Source organism: Aegilops tauschii, chromosome 2 (genome assembly GCF_002575655.3).
Source record: "Aegilops tauschii subsp. strangulata cultivar AL8/78 chromosome 2, Aet v6.0, whole genome shotgun sequence".
In the NCBI taxonomy this organism is placed as follows: Eukaryota; Viridiplantae; Streptophyta; class Magnoliopsida; order Poales; family Poaceae; genus Aegilops; species Aegilops tauschii.
The window spans coordinates 322,990,972-322,999,485 of record NC_053036.3 but is presented as its reverse complement, the minus strand read 5'-3'; the positions used below and the strand labels follow the sequence as shown (position 1 = coordinate 322,999,485).

At 40.2% G+C, this 8,514-nt stretch overlaps 1 long non-coding RNA gene across 1 annotated transcript; it reads right to left on the bottom strand.

Moving 5' to 3' along the window:
- Positions 1 to 6,474: 6,474 nt before the first annotated feature.
- Positions 6,475 to 7,853, bottom strand: LOC120974558 (uncharacterized). Its single transcript, XR_005769932.3, has 2 exons — positions 7,220 to 7,853; positions 6,475 to 6,885 (listed from the first exon to the last, which is right to left on the bottom strand). It is a non-coding gene; the product is annotated as an uncharacterized lncRNA (long non-coding RNA).
- Between the last annotated feature and the right edge of the window lie 661 nt (positions 7,854 to 8,514).

Here is an 8,514-nt window from a genome sequence, read left to right as displayed (position 1 = left end):
TGGACTCCGCTTGGTTTTCCTTTTCTGCAATACTCAAAAACAAGGAAAAAACAGAAACTGGCACTGGGCTCTAGGTTAATAGGTTAGTCCCAAAAATCATATAAAATAGCATATCAATGCATATAAAACATCCTAGATGGATAATATAATAACATGGAACAATCAAAAATTATAGATACGTTGGAGACGTATCACAAGGCACGTATTGTATTGTTGCCATCGAGGATAAAAAGATGGGGGTTACATCATATTGCTTGAGTTTATCCCTCTACATCATGTCATCTTGCTTAATGCGTTACTCTGTTCTTATGAACTTAATACTCTAGATGCATGATGGATAGCGGTCGATGTGTGGAGTAATAGTAGTAGATGCAGAATCGTTTCGGTCTACTTGACACGGACGTGATGCCTATATTCATGAGCATGCCTAGATATTCTCATAACTATGCGCTTTTCTATCAATTGCTCGGCAGTAATTTGTTCACCCACCGTAATATATGTTATCTTGAGAGAAGCCACTAGTGAAACCTATGGCCCCGGGGTCTACTTTACATCATATTAGTTTCCCGTCAACTTGCCAATTTCTGTCGCCGTTTATTTTTCTACCTTTACTTTCCAATCTATACAACAAAAATACCAAAAATATTTATCTTACTATCTTTATTAGATCTCACTTTTGCGAGTGACCGTGAAGGGATTGACAACCCCTTTATCGCGTTGGTTGCAAGGTTCTTGATTGTTTGTGCAAGTACTAGGTGACTTGTGTGTAATCTCCTACTGGATTGATACCTTGGTTCTCAAAAACTGAGGGAAATACTTACACTACTTTGTTGCATCACCCTTTCCTCTTCAAGGGAAAACCAACGCATGCTCAAGAGATAGCACTCCCTCCTCATCGTGGTGGCCGCCGGGATGATGAAGATGGCCACCGGAGATGATTCCCCCTCCGGCAGGGTGCCAGAAAGGGTCTAGATTGGTTTTCGGTGGCTACAGAGCCTTGCGGCGGTGGAACTTCTTATCTAGGTTAACCCCGAAGGGCTTCAGAATATTTGGGAATTTATAGTGCAAAGAGGGGGTGCGGGAGGCCACCGAGGTGGGCACAACCCACCTGGGCGCGCCAGGGGGGCCTGGCGCGCCCTGGTGGGTTGTGCCCCCCTCGGGGCACACCCCAGGTGCTTCTTTGGCCCAATGGAAGTCTTCTGGCCCATCAAAAATCTCCGAGGAGTTTCGCGGTGTTTGGGCTCTATTTGATATTGATTTCCTGCGATGTACAAAACAAGCAAAAGACAGCAACTGGCACTGGGCACTGGGTCAATACGTTAGTCCCAAAAATGATATAAAGTTGCTATAAAATGATTGTAAAACATCCAAGAATGATAAAATAACAGCATGAATACTTCATAAATTATAGATACGTTGGAGACGTATCAGCATCCCCAAGCTTAATTCCTACTCGTCCTCGAGTAGGTAAATGATAAAAGAAATAATTTATGAAGTGTGAATGCTAGCAAAGTGCATAAGTTTGATCAATGATAATTTCAATCACTTTTCCTAGCATCATAACAGCAATCCTTTCTTATAAAACTTCTCATGTTATAGTGGCAACCAATTCACATGTTAAGGTTCAAACAATGAACTCTCTTGAAACTCAACAACCTGTGTTCTTAGTCACCAAGCAATTGCGATTCATCTTATTCAACAAAGATTAAGTAAGAGCTCCACATACTCAACCATCATATAGTCTTCTATCATTGCTAACACTCACCGCATACACATGAGCAAAATGTTTCAACCGGACACATAGAAAGATAGGGGCTTATTGTTTTGCCATGGGAAGAGGTGCTTTGTGGTGGGTTCGATCTTACGGTGCTCAATCCCACTGACAGAAGGGGACATGACACGTATGTATCGTTGCTATTAAGGATAACAAGATGGGGTCTATTCCTACATGAATAGATCTTGTCTACATCATGTCATCATTCTTATTGCATTACTCCATTTTTTTCACGAACTTAATACACTAGATGCATGCTGGATAGCGTTCGATGTGTGGAGTAATAGTAATAGATGCAGGCAGGAGTCGGTCTACTAATCTTGGACATGATACCTATATAATGATCATTTCCTGGATATCGTCATAATTATTTGAAGTTCTATCAATTGCCCAACAGTAATTTGTTTACCCTCGTATGCTATTTTTCTCGAGAGAATCCACTAGTGAAATATACGGCCCCTTGTCTCTTCTTTATCATATTTGCCTTCAAGATCTATTTTTATTCGATTTTATTTTCAGATATATTAATCCAAAAACCCAAAAATACCTTACTGCAATTTATTGTTATTTATTTTATCTCGCATTCTGGCGAGATCTATTTATCCAATCTACTATAGTTTTATCTATCTTTTTACCTGGGAGGGATTGACAACCCCTCTTTTACGTCGGGTTGCAAGTATTTGTTCTTTGTGTGCAGGTACCGTTTACGTAGTGCTGCGTGGTTCTCCTACTGGTTTGATAACCTTGGTCTCATCACTAAGGGAAATACCTACCGTAGATGTGTTGCATCATCCCTTCCTCTTTGGGGAAATACCTACGTAGTTCAAGCTGCATCAAAAGGAATTTCTGGCGCCGTTGCCGGGGAGGATCAAGTCAAGATAGTCTCCCGTCAACGTGCGAATTTCTGGCGCCATTGCAGAGGAGACATCATCAACATCTATCAGGTTCCTAATCACAAATCTCATCTCCTTGCAATTTACAGTATTTGCCATTTGCCTCTTGTTTTCATCTCCCCCACTTCACAAAAATTGCCTTTTTATTTGCCGTCTTTTTCGTTCGCCTATTTCTCGTCAGATCTCTTGTTTGCCATCTTTGATTGTGTTGCCATGTGCCTTCTTTATGCTTGCATCTTTGCTTGCTAAAAATCTATTGATATGGTTCCCCATCCACTTGCTAATCTTTTTAAAAGATCCAATCATGATGAACCAATTTATAGTGAGTTGAGTGCACTAGATTACCTTTATGAAGTTTTGCTTGAGATTCGTGAATCTAAAAATTGTGATAAAGAAATTTATGAAGTGGTTCATGATAGCTCCTTTAATGAAAAGCATGATTGCAATGATTTTACTATAAATTCTATTAATGTCAATTGTGCTAATAATATGCAAAACCTCAAGCTTGGGGATGCTAATTTTGCTATGTCTGCTACTTATTGCAATGATCATAATTGGGTGATTCTTCTTATGATCTTGAAAATTTATTTAAGCCTCATGATGAATATGATATTGATAATAATGTTTGCAATAATATTGAAAGTGGGTTTGGAAGAGTGTCAACTTTAGGTAAAAATAATCCCACATATTTGAAGAGTGTTCAATCTTATGAATTTTTTAATGAAAGTGGGTTTGGAGAGGTCATGACTTTAGTTGATGTTAATCCCACTATCTTGGAAGATTATAAAACTTTTATGCATGTGGATCATGAAGAGAAAATTTTATATGATTGCTATATTGTTGAATTTGATTATGATCCTACATGTAATTATTACTAGTTGAATGCCCGTACGTTGTCACGGGACAAGATAATACTGCTGCTTTAGATGTATTTTATTTAGGTGACATATTAAATTCATACTCCAGCCATTCCATCTATGAGTCCGACGTCAAAAAGAGCGAGCAATATTTCAGCATGTTTGTTCCGCTTCATCCCATTTTTCATTGGTTCTACTTTTTTATCGACACAATCTTATTTCTCTCCACCAGACAAACGTTGTTATCCCTTCCATGTCTTTTATCTCGGTCCACTCCTTCGCTCAAGCTCTGGTGCCATCGCTCTACGTCTAACCACATAGTTTCCCTTTTAACATGATAAGCTGTCGCTTATGATGCTACGACAAAAATATACCCGCACTATTGCTAGGGACAAGTGTATAGGAGGGTCGGTTGGCAACAACTTCGCTTTTTTGCCCAGTGTTGCCATTACTTAAGCACTTCTGCGATCACAATTTCTGGAATCCTTAATTACTACCACCAGAAAGGGAATGTGACCACAGCTCTCCTTTTTTCAATCTTATCTTCAATTTTTATTTTCAGAATAAAAGGGTAGAATTCGGACACTATATAAGGAAGCCTAATTCGACTACACTTCGCTTGGCTTCACCCCAAGCCCACACATCATTCTCCGATAGAAGGTTGGTTTATATTTAAGATTTTTCATACAAATTTAGATAAAGCACTTTGAATATTAAATCGAAGGAGTGACATTACCAAGGTTATAGATAGACATAGGCCGGGAGAAGGAGAGGCATGTGTACGTTATGAAGACACCAGATACTTGGATAACAAACTTGTACGAAGGCCAATATGATGTTGCATCATACATTCGTGAATGACCTATATTTGGTACTTCAAAATACAACAGAATAGAATCCAACTGAATGTAGAGAAAAAATAGAACCCACCTGCTGCTGGCCGTCACATGCAAGCAGCAAAAACTATGCATAAACCAAGATGTGGTGGGCAGCATAAGTAAGAAAATAAAAACCTTTATTTTGCATAACCATGTATTGAAATCCAAGAGCAACAAAGGCAAATGTCATATCTCTTACATCTTGATCGAATAAGCTTCTCGCAAGAACAACCGTAATAAGGACCAAAAAGGAATCAACTAAAAGTAGAATATATAACAATAGAGCAACGGCCAAACTTGAAAGGTTACAACTGTTGTCCAGTGGAGCAGCCTTTGCCAAACAAAGCAAAACACTCGAACTATTTTGTTAAAGACAAACGGAATTGTAACAAAATCCAATCAAGACGAGTTGTAACTCCATGTTCCAGAACAACATATATAAGGAATATATAAAGTACTCCCTCCGTCTGAAAGTACTTGTCATCAAAATGGATAAAAAGATATGTATCTAGAACTAAAATACGTCTAGATACACCTCCTTTTATCCATTTTGATGACAAGTATTTCCGGACGGAGGGAGTAGCTAATTATATGATGCAAGTAAACCAAAATATTTTTAGTTACTATGACAATAACAAAAGCTTGTCCGATTGTTATTTTTGACTGATTTTGCATATCACTACTCTTATGCTTATGTTTCTTCACATCATCGTGTCACATTGGTTATATTCAACAGTCAAGTCTGCTAGCTAGCTGGTGGTTTTCATGATTTAAGGTGTGTGATTTACGTGCAAAACAGTGGAGAATTATCCTTACAGTAACAAAACACTATTATGCTCACTAAGTTTAAATAATGTATTCCGTAGATGTGATATATCCAGGTTAATTTTATTTGCAAACCAGCCAAACCTTGAAAATAACATTGTGATTTGCACATTAACACATGTCATGATGAAGAAGAAAAAAACCTTTGATGACCATGCCACATGAATTGCATAATTCCTCCATTCAATGTTTTCTCATTCCAAAACATAAGAATTTTGTTGTATGACATGTACCAGTAGAATAACATGTCTAGCAGGAATTATCCTATTAATAATGTCGATTTGATAAATCTGGAAGGCTATGAAACTTTGTTCTAGCTAGTTGATCATTAAGCACCAAGTTTAGCACGAGGCGACTGATACCTACCAAAACAAAGTATTAAACTGCAGAGAAAGGCAAACCTAGCATATCCACGTGAGTTTAGATGATGTACTCCCTCTGTAAAGAAATATAAGAGTGTTTACATCAATAAAGTTGTGATCTAAATGCTCTTACATTTCTTTACGTAGGGAGTATATCTTAGTGTGGAAACTTTAACCCCTTTGGTTAATACTATGTGTCTGAATTAACATGAGAAGCACGCATGGTCCTGAAGCTGGAAATAAAACATGGAGACCTATCATCATAAATTTCTTAAAAGAAAATTGATTGTAACAGTATTGTTATACACGCCAAATACCATGCCCTGCCATTTTTAAGAATCATTTTATATACTGGAAAATTGTATCTGATGCAAACATGAATATTTTGGGGTGGGCTCAACCTATTTTGCTACAATGAAATTATCCAAACTTACAATGCCTTTTCCCTACATATCTGATGCAAATGGTAAAAAAGTTTTACCGGATAAATATGTGTATAAAATAGTGGTTGAGACAAGCCGCACCTGCTATTGGGGAAGCAACAAAATCGTGGCTCACACTGCAAAAGATTGCCTCAGAGTACAAAAGCTCTTCGTGCTTGATTTTCACCCACTGGGTTATGCCCTTGTAACATGATTCTGCATAAGCAGTACCAGCAGTACAATTCGCCAGAAAAAAGATTTTGAACGGAAAAAGTGTAGCTCGGAATTTCTAACTATAGGAAATCTCCATCCCAAAGTAAATAGAAAGGTATACTATGTTTTCCTTTTTACTCTTGATTCGACGCTTAGTGTGCATGCTTGCATCAAGAGGGCAAATCATTGTGGGTGCGTAGGCAGAAGTTGAATATATAATTATAATGCAAGCCAATTACTTTATGAGATATATAGCAACCCACTGTGTCTTCAACTCTTCACAGTAACACAAGATTTCAGTTCCACTTCATCTACAAAATAGGACAGCTCAAGTTGTGTGCAATTTGCATAATCACAATAAAAAGCAGACCTGGGTGTTTTTTATGAAGCAATGTCTCGGCAATCTTATGATCAGCACAACCTATACATGAACTTCAGTGCTATAAGTATTCAGTGCTATAGGTAAAAAGACAAACATCAAACCATAAGCCCTGTATGCTGCCGCCACTTCCCAGATCTCCACCAGCGACCTCCTCCGGCTACCTGCTCCTCGCACGGTCCCGCCGCCTCCTGCCGTCCGTTGCCCCCAGCCGATTTCTTGCTGTCTGTTGCGCCGCTCATCCGTTGCCACTCGCTGGCCCCTGCCATGGGAGAGGAGGACCTGGGGGCACGGTGCAGCAGTAAGGGCAATGCAAAGGCACAAACAATGTGAGGTAGTTTGAATAAAAACACGCAGCAAGCTGCAGAAGTCACAATCAATAACGACGGGATGTAGTGTTGGGAGGCTTAGTTTGTCTGCAAAAAGAATCTGTCTGCACTTTCATAACTTCATATATCAGCAGTGGATCATTTAGTAGATGTGTGTGTGTTCCAGGTCTGACAGTAAAATATGATTTACTCAGGAGAGTGCACTTTTAATTTGCAAAAAGATTTAGAGTATAAGTAAATGAAAAAAAGAAGATGAATTAGTGGACATGAATGGATGGAGAACGTACCTGGGAGCAGAGGATGACCACTCCATGGTTCAGGAATAGCGTCAAGCGGCTGGTCAGGTACTTCCAGCTAGGCGCCTCCGCTGCTACTCCTCTCCTCTAGTGCAGCGACCACGCCGGAAGGCCGCCATATTGGAAGTGACCCGCCGGCCGTCGCCCGCCGCGTACGTCCCTGAACAGCCCCACGCCCACGCATCTGTTGACATGTGCCTCTCCTGATTCCTCCAGCTTTTGCACCAGCCACTGCATGGTCGATGTCACCACCTAGATCCTAAGAAGAGTGTGTTCGTCGTCCTATTCGTGTGGGGAGGTCGCGGCCGGCACCGCGCCGGTGGAGATCGTTGGCGGCACATCACATGGGAGTCGGCGACGCGTGAAGAGGAGGATCAAGGAAGTTGTCGCCCTCAATATCGCTGCGACCGCGGGACGGCGACATCACGTCTGGAGTTAAGACCATGGTTGGCCCGCGCCGATGGGAACCGTGATCCGCGGCGGCACGGGGAGCGGCGTCGCAGGTTGAGGCCACATCGTAGCCAAGAGGGGGGCGAGTTCGTGGGAGATGGGCCTCCGGGTGGTTTGGGTTTGAGAGAGACGTGGGGATGGGGAGATGGCAAGTCCGAGAAAATGTGGATGATGTTCTTTCTTCGGTCTTTACGATGGTTCGGAACGTGGATTTTTTTCCTAGCGATTTTCTTGGTGCGGGATTGAGGGTGGGGTAGCGAACGAGGTGGGGGTATCGAAGGAGGTCGAACCATCACGACGTTCCATCCTCCTTTAATAGTAGAGATGAGAGAGAAAAATATGGTTGTAGTCACTTTCATGTTACTAATTTACCTCTTGTTATGTTGAGATTGTCAATGTTTTACTCCTTTCCTTTGCATATGCTAGATATTTCTTGTCTTGATAATTTGTTTGCTTATAAAATTCATATGCATAGAAAGTATGTTAGACTTAAATGTGTTTCTCACATGTATTATGATGCTCTCTTTGTGCTTTAATTCTTGTCTTTTATGTGAGCATCATTGAAATCTTATGCCTAGCTAGGGGCATAAAACGATATCGCTTGTTGGGAGGTAACCCAATGAACACAATTTATTTTTGTCTTTTTCTTTCTGTTATTGAGTGTTTACACAATTATACTACTGTTATGATTGTGTTTTTAATGTTTTAGTTAGTGTTTGTGCCAAGCAAAGCCTTTGGGATCATGTTGGGTGATAGTTGATTTGATCTTGTTGAAAAACAGAAACTTTGTGCGCCAGAAACATAATTGTTTAGAATTACAGAAGCGTGATAAAATT